Source organism: Ceratotherium simum, chromosome 12, assembly GCF_057802395.1.
Source record: "Ceratotherium simum simum isolate JZ-2026a chromosome 12, ASM5780239v1, whole genome shotgun sequence".
Classification (NCBI taxonomy): domain Eukaryota; kingdom Metazoa; phylum Chordata; class Mammalia; order Perissodactyla; family Rhinocerotidae; genus Ceratotherium; species Ceratotherium simum.
In genome coordinates, this window is record NC_141911.1 from 39,892,067 (window position 1) to 39,904,500 (window position 12,434).

Genomic DNA, 12,434 nt, shown 5'->3' on the forward strand with positions numbered 1-12,434 from the left:
TTGGTTGGTTGAACTAACCAATTAAACTAAACTGTGAGAAAGGCGGGCACACATTTGTGCCTCTGATAATACAAAAACCAAGCACTCTAACTCCAACAAAATTTTTTTCTCCTTCCTCCTATTGTTGGGTTTTTTCCATATATCAACTTCATTTTCTTAGACTGATTTTTTCCACAAGGCTGGAACCATAATTACCACCAGCTCTCCGTTCACTCCTTCCCAGCTTGGCCCAAGAGGAAATGACTTGTTTCTTTAACATCTACTTCAGAAAAATCCTCAGCAAAGTCTCCGACTGGCCAGACTAGAGTCCTGGCCCAGTCCTGTAACATAGTGTTTTACTGGCAGCCTCCATTAGAATCACACATTTAGAAGAGTGGGTGGGAGTGGGAGATGAGCAGACCCCTCAAAGGAATGGCTGCATTTTCCAAAATGAGAGGGCAGCAGTGCAGGACAGACAAAACTATTGATGTGCAACACAAAAGTTAAGGTTTAAAAGCTAGGTAAGTCTAGGTTTTAAATGATCTAGTTGAAGCAGGAATAAAATAAGACAAAGGCTGAAAACAACACTAACATGAATCAAGCCTTTCAAAAACTTTACTTCCCTTTCTCATGTACATTCATGCTGTGATTCATGAGTATCACTAGTCATAGAAGATGATATTTGCCTAGTTACATATTGGCAATAGATGGAATGAGGCAAAATATAGCAAACAAGTATGTATCGTCAGGGGCCAATCAGGAGAGATAAACCACATAGTAATTTGAACGGGGAAAGTTTAAAGAATTATTAACTATAACAGGGGATTGGAGTAATGAGGGACTGACTAGTAAGAGGTAGAGAGAATTCTAAAGGATACATGAGTAGCAGATTTAAGGAGCAGCCACTATCCACAGGGCTGAGATGGAGCACCAAGGAAGGGGCCCCTCAGTGCTGACATCCAGACCTCATAGGAAATAGCATGGCCTTAGCTCATTGAGTTACCTCAGTGCTCCATTTTTCACACTGTGAAAGTTTTTTCACACTGTGAAACTTGCTGGAAATCCACCCCCTGGAGTGCTGGGAGAAGTTGTCCATGGGGAAACACCTTGCCACCAGCTCTCTGCTATAAAGTCACCCAAGAGGTGCCATGAAAAGCGGCTCATAGGAAGGTGCCATTACGAATGGTCCTGGGTGCTGCTGGCCACTGCTGGAGCTGAAAGAGAAGAGCACATTGCAACCAGGAAGAGAAACGTCTTTCTCCTCCAGTGTGCTCCCAACATCCTCTACCGATAAAGCTTAACGTCATGCTAACTGGCCAAGGAGAAAGTCCAGCTTCATTATCGTAAAGCAGGCAATGAAAGGCGGATTTGGATCTGAGAAGCAATAAATTAGTGACTGGCACAGAGTATTTATGGGATTTTCCTAAATACTCATCTTGAAGAAATCAGCCTTATTTCTGCTATACTTAAATACTTAGCCAGAGAAGGAGGAGGGCATATAGTGTCTCAGGAGGCTCTGCAAATTCTGCAGGTGAAAGGAGACTACTTACAAATGTCAAAGGAGGGGTTGAAATCTTGCCACTACAAGAGATTTTTGCGTTCAGAATAGTTGACAATAGATGGAAATTTGGGAGTCTCTTACTTTGATCTGGGGAGTGGCATGGAAATATATTACTAGGTGGCATTGCAATGGAAACTACATCTAGAGTAACATTTTATTTTATAAAAACACACTGCATACTCTAAGAAAAAGAATCTCAAATGTTTATTTTATGTGGGAATTCATTCACTGATATAGGAGGCTTTATAGGTGGTACTTAGGCATGCAGAAAAACAAGTACAACATGTTCAAACCAGAAAAATTTAAAAATTTAATTAGGAAGATTATATGGGTTGAGCTAACTCAAAACTTACCAATTTTTTTTTCTCTGTTGGTTCAGTCTTTCCATATTTTTATAAAGGAAGAGGTAGATGTCCCTACATGTTACAGCTAGCAGAGCACCGTTTTAAGTCAGTCAGAGTCCAATCAGGGAAAAAGAGACAAAAGAAAAAGAAAAACACTAGGTGTTTTAACAGGGGAGATTTTACATGGAGAATTGGTTACTCAAGTGTTGTAGGACTGAAAGAATAAGAATGCAGCACCGAGGTAACCCAGTGATAACAGCAGAAGCATCAGCTACGTCTAGGTCTGGGGTAACAAAAGGGAATACATTGGGATTACCATTCACCTCCTGAGAGGAAGGGCCCTTTTGGAGCTGGGGATTGAGCCTCTGAGAAGTGCATGCAGCCTGGCTCCCTCTGAGGGGGTGGTGAAGTTGGGGCATGCTGAAAAGAGCTGGGCCAACACAGTCGGAATAGCAAAAACTCAGGACAGAACTCTCTTCCTCGTCCTCCCACCTTCTAATCTCACTCTAGTGCCTCCTATTGGCTGAATTTAACAGCCAGCTGATGAAGGTGTCTGGGAAATTAATTTGAGAAGTCCCAGTCCCAGCGTCAATAGAGAAGCTACAAAAGGGTCAGTTGGGAGTTAAGAGACTATAGGTAAATAATCAGTCCAGTCAGCTGGCTAAGGGGCGTCATTGAAGAATTTTTTTCTTGTTTGTTTCGTCTTTCCATATTTTAGTAAGGGAAAAGGTGGGCATCACTGCAGGTCACAGTGGAGGAGGGAATATGGCTTTTCCTTAGGTCAGCACCCTCATTACTCTGCTAGGTGTTCCTCCTTGAAACTTGACCAGACTTAGTCATTGAGTGAAACCTCTACACTCAGCTGGTAATCAGCTGTTAAGCTGGGTGCCTGCCAGCATGTCAGCCAAGGGAGTCACTGTGTTCAGGGGCCTGGAGTTTACCTTTGTGGAGGCTGGGGGCTAGCTGGTCAGTAATCCTTAGTCCATTCCTCTGGCACTTCTTGGGCACTAGGCTCCTACTTTCTAGGACATTTTTTCCTGTGTTTATATCCCAAGCACCAGCCCCTATCTCACCTCTCCCCACGTGCTTTCTGCCCTATACTTTTTTTATATAGTTACACAAATCACATGTCTTCTTAAATTTCTTTCACAACAGATCTTGATGGCCTGTTAAAACCCATGCTTAGACCAATAGCCTTATAGGCTAGTTATCAGTCTTTACATGAGTAAAGGAAATACCTGGTCCATTCTGTTCTCAGGAGTGGCAGTGGAAGTGCCTTCTTCCCTAGGATGTGTTTATTGCAAGGAAAGAAAACACGGAAAGAAGATGTATTAAAACAAGTAAAAAGTTCATACCTTGCGACATTTTTCTCACTCTACTGGCATTATTTTTTCTTGGCACTCTATTTTCCCCTTTTACATCTTACATTATCTGTGGATAAGGTTTTTATTAAAATGGGTAATTAGAGGACTGAATGCGTTATTAGTAAAGTTACAGATATTTATCCTGGAAGACTAATACCAGATAAGCTTATTATATTACCAAACTAATCAGTCTAAGCATTTTAACTGTTTTCGCTAATTGAGGAAAATAAAACCAACACTAATTGAATTGATTGAAAATATAATAGATTTTGGCACAAGAAAATGTTACGTACTTTGTAAAACTGAACCTTGTAGTAGACCTGAAGGTAAATAATAAAATGCATTCATTTTTGGCTTTTTAAGTTTATTTTAAATACTTAGAGTCCATTTTATTTATTTTTTTATAACAGCTATATTGAAGTGTAATTCGCATGCCATAAAATTCACCTTCTTAAAGTGCATGATTTCATGGTTTTTAGTACAGTCACAGAGTTGTGCAACCACTACCCTGATCTAATTTCAGAACATCTTCATCTCCCCTCAAAAGTCATACCTATTAGCAGTCGCTCCTCATTCCTTCCACCTGGCAGCCCGAGGCAATGATAAATCTACTTTCTGTCTCCATCAATTTGCCTATTCTGGACATTTCGTATAAAAAGAATCATACACATGGACTTTTGTGACAGGCTTCCTTCATTTAGCATAATGTTTTCAAAATTCATTCATTTTGTAGCACATATCAGCAGTTCTTTCATTTTTATTGCTGAATAATATTCCATTAAAGGGATATACGATATTTTGTTTACCTATCCATCATTTGATGGACATTTGGTTTGTTTCTACCTTTTGGCTCTTATGAATAATGTTACTATGAACAATAGTGTACAAGTTTTGGTGTAGACAGATGTTTTTAACTTTCTTGAATATATACCTTACGGTAGAAATTGCTAGATCTTGTGGTAACTCTACGTTTAACATTTTGAGAAACTGGCAAACTGTTTTTCCAAAATGGCTGCACCATTTTACAATCCCTTCAGCAATGTAGGAGGGTTGCGATTTCTCCACATCCTCACCAAAACTTGTTATTGTCTGTCTTGTTTATTGTAGCCATCCTAGGGGGTGTGAAGTGTTATCTCATTGTGGTTTTGGTTTACATATCAATGATGAATAATGAGCATCTTTTCATGTGCTTATTGGCCATTTGTATTTCTTTTTGGAGAAACAAATAGGGATTGTGTTGACTCTACAGATAATTTGTAGAGTACTGCCATCTTAACAATATTAAGTCTTCTGATCCACGAACATGTGATGGCTTTCCACGTACCTAAGTCTTTAATTTCTTTCAACAGTGTTTGTAGTTTTGCACAGCTTGAACTCTTTTTTGCTAATTTGTTACTACGATTTTATTCTTTTTGATGCTATTGTAAATGGAATTGGGTTTTTTTGTTTGTTTTATTTTTTTTGTGAGGGATATCAGCCCTGAGCTAACATCTGATGCCAATCCTCCTCTTTTTGCTGAGGAAGCTTGGCCCTGGGCTAACATCCATGCCCATCTTTCTCTACTTTATATGGGACATGGCCACAGCATGGCTTGACAAGCGGTGCATCGGTGCGCGCTGGGGATGCGAACCTGTGATCCCTGGGCCGAGGAAGCGGAGCATGCGCACTTAACCATGGTGCCACCAGGTCGGCCCCGGAATTGTTTTTTTGACATCATTTTTAGATTATTCATTGCTAGTTTGTAGAAATACAATTGATTTTTGTATTGATCTTGTGTCTTGCAACCTTGTTGAACTTGTTTATTTATTCTTAAAGTTTTCTAGTGGATTTCATTTTATTTTTTCAGAGTGAAAATGTATCTTTGGTATGTATCTCATATACGTACTTCCTTCACTTTTAGAAAACTTTTTGTCTCCATTTATAACTCATTGTCAACTTTTGTTTAAACTCTTGCTCCTCTTACAGTACCACTATATCTACATAACTAGTGAATTATGTCACTTCAAAGACTTGCTGAAGAAATCTTCAAATAAAAGTATATTCACACAAGCAGGTTAACAAACATACATCAATATATAAAAGTAATGAGGCAAATGGTTTCTCAAAATTAGAATGTTTATGAAGAATGATCTTTGTAGACATAAATTTGTGATTGTCTATTGCCACACGGTGGGAAGAACACACAGGGCATTTTCTGAAAGATAGATTGGATACCTCTAGAAGACATGACAGAGGAAGATGCAGAGATGATTGGGATCAGAGAATCTCCGGTAGGAATCAAGATGGTGCAGCAGTCTTGGAGGCAAAATTAGGGAAATCTAGATTTATTTTATGCCCCAAACTGAAAAACCTACAAAAATAAAAATGCTCATTATGTTGTTCTGTATTTGTTTTCAAATTATTACTTCAGACTTCTGCTTCCAGCCAACATGGAATAACAGGAACCTTTACTTATCTTTCCTCCTGAAATGACCAAAAATCCGGACAAATTACATTAAACAATGGTTTTCAAGACACTGAACATTAGGCAATGAAGGACAGTGGTCACTGAGAGGTGGGAAACAGACGACGTGAGTTCTATGATTACCTCAGCTTAATGTATTGAGAGAGGTTTCAGGCCATGGTATAGGGAGAGGCAATCCAGGCAAAGTGTGAAGAATCTCTGAGTTGAGGAGATAGAGCAAAGAGTCTAGAAGAGACCAAGGCTGCTACAATTCACTGGACAGTTTGCAAGAGAGGAGAGAGCTACACAGAGAGAGAACTCTAGTAGACTAGTGAAGTGCCCTCTTACCAATGTATGCATGGGAGGAAACTACCCACGGTCAAGGAAAGAAACTTCTGTGAAGATAAGAGAGAACAATGCCCCGTGTATATACAGGTCCAGGAATAGTGCTATTTCCCAACAGCAGACTGGAAAACCTCATAATTCATTGGACACTGGGTAGGATACTCAGAAAGGGCTTGCCTTGTAGTAGAGATAAATTATCCCCAGGCTAAATGCTGCTCCAGTCCCACCTAAGAAACCATAAAAGACCTCAACAAATTGAACAAACATTCAACCAAAGAAGATATACAGATAGCATAAAAGCATACTTAAGAATGCTCAACATTATTAGTCATTAGGGAAATGCAAATTAAAATCACAATGAGATGCTACTGCATACCTATTAGAATGGCTAAAATTAAAATGTCTGACCATACCAAATGTTGGTGAGGATGTGGAGGAACTAGAACTCTCATATACTGCTGATGGGAATGTAAAATGAAACAACCCACTTAGAAAACATTTTGGCAGTCCAATTCTGACACCAATTCCAATGTGTGCCTTTTCCCACACCACCAAGTAATTCTCCAACACCATTTGGGCGTCCTACAATTCAACTCAATTCTGACACTATCTACCTGGAGATAGGGTCAAATCCCACAGATTAAGGGCTCAGTCCTTCAAGACTGTCTCCCCACCCCTCCCACACCCACTTCAGGCACAACCACAAGACCATTTGTCACCTGTGCTTCTGACCAACCAGCTATAGATTGGAGTTTCCAAGTGTTACTGAGCCCTAAGAGACCAGTGACCCGCAAGTTGGTCCTTTTGCCCAGGGCCGCTCACTCCTATAGAACGAGACCAGGTTCGGAATAGCAGAGCAGAAACTTTATTCATTGATCCATGAATGGAGGAGGCAGAGCTTGTGCTCTAAAACGCATTATCTCTGAAGGGAAGGTGAGCAGGGTTTTTATGGGATGTGAAGGGGGAGGGGTCTCTGCATCATTGCTTCAGGTGGGGACATTTGGGGCATGAGCAGATCTTCCCTTCTTTCACTCAGCACCTTTTGCATATGGCACCCATTGCCATCTTGGACCTTTCTGGTTTGGACTACTTCTGCCATTTGGCCATCTGGTTTTGTTCTGCCTTGGTTTCTATAAGCAAGCACAACTTAAAAACAAAGCGTTAGACATGGAAAATGTTTTGGGGACGTCCCTGGGCGACACTAGGACCCCCTCCCTAGGTTTAATTAATTTGCTAGAGCAGCTCACAGAACTCAGAGAAACATTTTACTTACTAGATTACTGGTTTAGTATAAACAGTTAACGTAGGAACAACCAGATTGAAGAGATGCATGTGGCAAGGTATGGGAAAAGGGTTCAAAGCTTCCAGGCTCTCTGAGTGCTCCACTCTCCCAGAATCTCAATGTGTTCACCAACCCCAAAGCTCTCTGGACCCTGCTCTTTTGGGATTTTATGGAGGCTTCATTACATAGGCAAGATTGGTTAAATCACTGGCAACTGGTGATTGAACTCAATCTTCATCCCCTCTCCCCTCCTGGGAGGTTGGGGTGGTAACTAAAGTTCCAATCCTCTATTCATGGTTGGCTCCCGTAGCAACCAACCCATCTTTAGGTTACCTAGGGGCTTTCCAAAAACCATCTCATTAACATAACAAAGACACCTCTACCACTCTCTTCACTTAGGAAATTCTAAGAGTTATAGGAGTTCTGTGCCAGGAACTGAGAAGGACAAAGACCAAATATATATTTCTTATTATAAATCACAATATCACAGGCAGTTTCTTAGAAAGTTATACACACGTCTACCATATGACCCAGCCATCACACTCCTGGGTAATTTGCCCAAGAGAAATGAAGGGTTCATAGTAGCTTTATTTTTAATAGCCAAAAACTGGAAATGATCCAAATGTCCATCAACAGGTGAATGGAAAAACAATGTGTAGTACATCCAGTCAATGAAATATTACTCAGGAATAAAAAGAAATGAACTATTGATACATGAATGGATCAAACTTAAAGTAATTATGCTGACTGAACAAAGTTAGACAAGAAAGAGTTCATACTGAAAGAGTTCCATTCACATAGAGCTCCAGAAAATGAAAACCAATCTACAGTGACTGTTATGAGCTAAATTGTGTCCCCTCCAAATTCATTTGTTGAAGTCCTTACCCTCAGTACCTCAGAATGTAACTGTATTTGGAGATAGGGTCTTTAAAAATGTAATTAAGTTAAAATGAGGTCATTAGAGTGGGTGCTAATCCAATCTGACTAGTGTCCTTATAAGAAGAGGAAATTTCTACTCAAATGGGTACAGAGGCAAGACCATGTGAGGTCACAGAGAGAAGACAGTTGTCTACAAACCAAGGAGAGAGGCCTCAAAACAAATCAACTCTAGCCTCCAGAACTGTGATAAAGTAAATTTCTGTTGTTTAAGCCACCCAGGCTGTGATATTTTATTATAGCAGCCCTAGCAAACTAATGTAGTGGCAGAAAGCAGATGAGTAATTACATGGAGATTTGAGGGTTGGGGAGACTTGGGGTAAAGGGATTACAAAGGGGAGTAGGAAATTTACAGGGGTGATGGATATGTTCATTATCTTGACTGTGGTGATGGTTTCATGAATATATACTTATGTTAAGACATCAAATTATACACTTTATTTTTTTATTTTTTATTTTTTAGGAAGATCAGCCCTAGCTAACATCTGCCAATCCTCCTCTTTTTGCTGAGGAAGACTGGCCCTGGGCTAACATCCATGCCCATCTTCCTCCATTTTATATGGGACGCCGCCACAGCATGGCTTGACAAGCGGTGCATGCGTGCATGCCCAGGATCTGAACCAGCGAACCCCAGGCCGCTGCGGCAGAGCACATGCACTTAACTGCTTGCGCCACCAGGCCAACCCTCTGTACACTTTAAATATATACAGTTTACTGTGTGTCAATTGCATCCTCAATAAAGCTATTAAAAATTATTTCACTTAACTTTTACATTGCTCTTAAGGGTAGGATGTTCTATACCTTTGTTGGTTTCAATTATTATGGTACATTTTTGTTTTGTTTTGTTTTGTTTTCTTGGTGAGGAAGGTTGGCCCTGAGCTAACATCTGTTGCCAATCTTTCCTCTTTTTTTTTTATTTTTTGCTTGAGGAAGATTTGCCCTGAGCTAACAACTGTGCCAGTCTTCCTCTATTTTGTATGTGGGTCATTGCCACAGCATGGCTTGACATGTGGTGTGTAGGTCTGCGCCCAGGATGTGAACCCGTGAACCCTAGGCCACCCAAGCAGAGCATGTGAACTTAACCACCATGCCACTGGGCGGCCCCCATTGTATTTTTTATTAATAATGTCTTATTGTATATTCTTACTTTAATTTTAAAATACTGGTATTACATGTTGCAACCACCTTAAGAAATACAATTGTATCTTTAGATGTCTTATCTGATGGTATTACATATAAAACAATGAATACAACATTAAGATTGGAATCTTTAAGAATTTTTCATGATGATCTAGAACAGGGATCATGGTCTTGAGATACATGTCAACTATCTATTTCCTCCTCTCACATTAATTTAAAAAGTCATAATTTCCTTTTCTTGGGAGGTGTGCCTTGTCCCCCTGCCACCATCCCAGTTTTCAGATGCTCCCAGATAGGTTGGCTGATCTTCAGAATCACCTGGGGAGACTGATAAAACAGATTCCTATGCCCCATCCCTTGTTAATCTCATTCGAGAAATCTGGAGTGAGATTCAAAAACCTTGTTTTTAACCCTTTTGATTATAGAAAATGTGAAACATGTACGAAGCAGAAGGAATAGTATAATGAACAACCATATACTCATCACCTAATTTCAACAATAATTATCTCATGGCCCAATCTTTGATTCATTTATCTCCATCCTCTCCCTTCAATTTCAGTGATCTGTGGTTTTAAGAAGTTCTCTGGGTGATTGTGATAATAAACACACACACATCATTAAAAGGCTTAATAGTATTCTAATTGTATGGGCATATTAAAACGTATTTAATCAATTTTCTATTGTTGAACATTTAGATTTTCTTCAATTCTTTGTTTATAAAGAAGGATATGATGTATAACCTAACACACAATCTTGGCCAAATATTTAGGCCTCAACTACAGGATCCATAATTATAATTTTTTGCTGTAAATGTTTTCCTTTTTGAGAGATTTATTGAGAATATATGAAAATATTTAATGAATATTTATTGAATTGTTAATCTGGATATGCAAAAACAAATATACTCTTAGACAATTGGGAAATACAAAGTAATCTTAAATTCTACAAGCCTACAAAGAGTTTACAATCCCACTGGGGATCTAAAGTAAATTCCTTGTAATGTGACTTGGTGAGTTTGCTTTGGTCAGGGTGGGAATTGAGAGGTGGTGGTGGACGGAGGGATAAAAGGCTGGAAATAGGTGAAGGTTTACTTGTAGAAATAATGGACTCTGACTAGCTGTTCGTATAAGAGCTTCAATTTACTGTGAGGTTTATTAGTCTTTGCAGCATGGGCATGGCAATGTGTTTACCTCACAAGGAAGTGACAGCTATGACAAGAAATTAAACCATAGTTTAGTTTGACTTCTCCAAACATACTGGCAATAGGGTATCAGGACTATAGTCAGAGCGCTGGGGGTTGGAACTTACTCAGTTCATCCCCTGAAGCACAGGTGGGTGCTCCCTCTCCTCTCCTCTAGGTATTCATATTGGCACTGGGCAAGGATATCATGGCATAGAATCACTTTGGTCCTACACAACAGTCAAGCGGTGAAGCACTAGTGCAGTTAACTAAAATGGCCAGTGGGAGATGCTCCCTCATGTTGAGGCTGGGTGGTGGGCTAGACAGGACTCAGCTACCCCAGCTCTTGGGATTTCTAGCCAAACTTCTTGCAAGATCCTTCTCTAGATCCATTCACCTCACACTTGGCTGGCAGTTGGCACCAGGGTCATGCCTATTTGTCCTTCCTTTTTCCCTCCTTCCTTCTTTTTCTTTTTTTGTAAAGTTCTTAAATTGGTCTTGAGTCATATTTTTTTAATTAAAAAAAGAAAAGTGGTTTCCTTTTTCCTTCAAGGCTAGCAGAGTGTGATCTTGAAATACTCTCCTGTGGTAAGAAGAAATATTTGCTGTCAGGAGAAGGTGTCTCATCTCCACCATTCTTTTGATCCTTTTGATGGAGCAAGGAAAAGGTAAAATAATTAAATAATTTGTGCTATGCTAAAGAATTTTGTGCTACTTAGAAATGTGTAGTATTGAAGACTTAAAAGATTCATGAAAGATCTTGCTAAGGTTAATATTTCAAGCTACCACAGAAAGTGAGAAATGGGCATAGAATCGGAGGCTTACTAGCTGAAGTCTTCTAGAACCACAAGTCTTCCTGTGAAGAGTTTGCAAATGAAACACATAAGCTATAACGTATCTTTTTTCTCATTTCATTCTATCATTAATGTATAAATAAGGTTCTTCTGAGTGATAATTCCCTAAAATATAAATTGGGAGTTTGCTCCATCATACAAATCTTTTCTTACTTTGCCTGAGCATTTAAACTACCTCATTCTTTTTTTTTTTTTTTTAAGATTTTATTTATTTTTATTTTTTTCCCCCCAAAGCCCCAGTGGATAGTTGTATGTCGTAGCTGCACATCCTTCTAGTTGCTGTATGCGGGACTCGGCCTCAGGATGAACGGAGAAGTGGTGCCTCGATGCGCACCCGGGATCCGAACCCGGGCCACCAGCATCGCAGCGCGCGCACTTAACCACCAAGCCACAGGGCCGGCCCTACCTCATTCTTAAAAAGTTGGTTTTTATCGATTTATTTTGGCTATAATATACTCCCTTAATTTTTCTCATCTAGTCCACAGAGAATGGATGATGATCAAGCAAAAATAAGAGATAATTACCATAGTAAATGACTTATCATTGTCATTTGATTTATCATTTAATAAGTGTTTATCCTGTTTTTTGAGTACCTACTATGTAAACCCAAATGCTTGATGTTAGAGCACATGAGGGGATTGGTTTTAAGAGGAAGGTGAGTTTACTTTTAGAAATGTTGTGTTTTAGGTCAAAATGCCCAGTATGGATTGGAGGTGGGGATTAAGGCTTGGAAAAGAGAATAGGACCAAATAAGGTTGAACCCTGAGCCTTGAGGAACCTCTACATTTAGAAGATGGGGGGAAGCAGGGCAAAGAAAAGGAAACAACAAAGGAGAAGTAGTCAAAATATTGACATGGTTATACTCATAAAAGCAAGGAAAGTTTCAAAATGAGGAGGTGGTCAACCGTGTTAAGTTAGAAACTGAAGGAGAATGTGGATTGGTGATGAAGAAAGTCATTGTTTCAAAACATCAGAAAACCTTTTTGAAGTCCTTTAACATGTGTGA